The sequence below is a fragment of the Neovison vison genome, chromosome 1 (assembly GCF_020171115.1).
Source record: "Neovison vison isolate M4711 chromosome 1, ASM_NN_V1, whole genome shotgun sequence".
NCBI classification, from domain to species: domain Eukaryota; kingdom Metazoa; phylum Chordata; class Mammalia; order Carnivora; family Mustelidae; genus Neogale; species Neogale vison.
Window position 1 is genome coordinate 220,617,756 of NC_058091.1, and position 1,358 is coordinate 220,619,113.

The 1,358-nt window shown below is 39.6% G+C and overlaps 1 non-coding gene across 1 annotated transcript; it reads right to left on the reverse strand.

The window, feature by feature from the left end:
* Positions 1-253: 253 nt before the first annotated feature.
* On the reverse strand, positions 254-360 carry LOC122897653. The gene has a single exon (XR_006382586.1). It is a non-coding gene; the product is annotated as a U6 spliceosomal RNA (small nuclear RNA).
* Between the last annotated feature and the right edge of the window lie 998 nt (positions 361-1,358).

A 1,358-nucleotide genomic window follows, 5' to 3' on the forward strand; every position in this document is an offset into this window, starting at 1 on the left:
TGGAGTGGTGTTGTCTTCAGGTGTAAGAAGAACCCCAGAATTATCATTGGTACAGGAGCACAATGATGTTAATTTCTCAGTTTGGGGACTCCTAAACCTTGAGGACTTTGCAGTAGTAGAAATTTAAACCCCACAATTGTGCATGGAAGACCCAAAGTACAACTCTCCAGGAACTTAGGCAGAGATAGATAAACTTGCCTGTTGCCTTCCTGCGTCACTGGTCACACAGTTCATTCAATCTTGTATTTTTTTTTTTTTAATGGAACACTTCACGAATTTGCATGTCATCCTTGCGATGGGGCCATGCTAATCTTCTCTGTATCATTCCAGTTTTAGTATATGTACTGCCGAAGCAAGTACTCAGTCCTGTAATTTACTAAGGTATAGACCTTCAAGGTTTCCAGCTCTGCCCTCATGAGCTTGCAGACTTTATTCTGTTCTTCTGAGCATCTTAAAATTAAAGCTCTTAGGTACTTAAAATTAAAGTACTTAGGTACTTCACACTAATCCCGATCTCTCTCACACACACCCACCCAGGATTAACCAACGAGAAGAACCTCACCTGTGCCTCCTGGGATTATGCCCTGCTTCCCAGATTACCTGGCATGTGGGCATTTTTCTTACTATTCCTGATATTTCAACCATACATTTTTGAACCATGTTATATTTTATGTGCTTGGGGAAAGGATTCAGGTGATTGAAGTCACATTATTTATGGAACAGGAAGCACTGAAACTCAAGTTTGCATGAATATAAAGAAACCACACCCCAATTTGGGGCTCAAATTAAGATGTGGAATACCTTAATTATATTTTATGTTCACTAGCTGTATCATATACCAATTAGAACTCATTGCTTTTTGCCCGGAGGATGTGAGATGGGATGGAGTTTCACAGCTGTTCAAACCTCCTTTAAAGAAGCAGGAATATATTGATGACACGTGAATATATTAATGACTGGCAAGAAAAGATTCTTCCTGAGTTGATAACACATGGATGAAGTATCTGTCTCTTCATTAGTTTTTAAGCATCTTTAGGAGAGGGAAAGTGATATATTTATCTCATCATCTGTGCAGGGGAGCATTGAACTTGTTGCATGGCAGGCGCTAAACAACTTTGGAAACAATAAAGGAAGGAGAGGGTGAAGATGGGAGAAATAAAGGAAAAAATAAAGAAAGAAGGAAGGAAAGGGAGGAAGGGAGGAAGGAAGGGAAAAATGAGGCAGCTCCTATCCATCATTATAATACCCAGAGAGAAAAAGAAAACCTAGCCCACTTCCAGAAACTGGGTATTTGGAGCATAAATATAGGTGTCCTTGAGAATGACTCCACATTCTTAAAGTCTAAGTCTTGCAGAGAT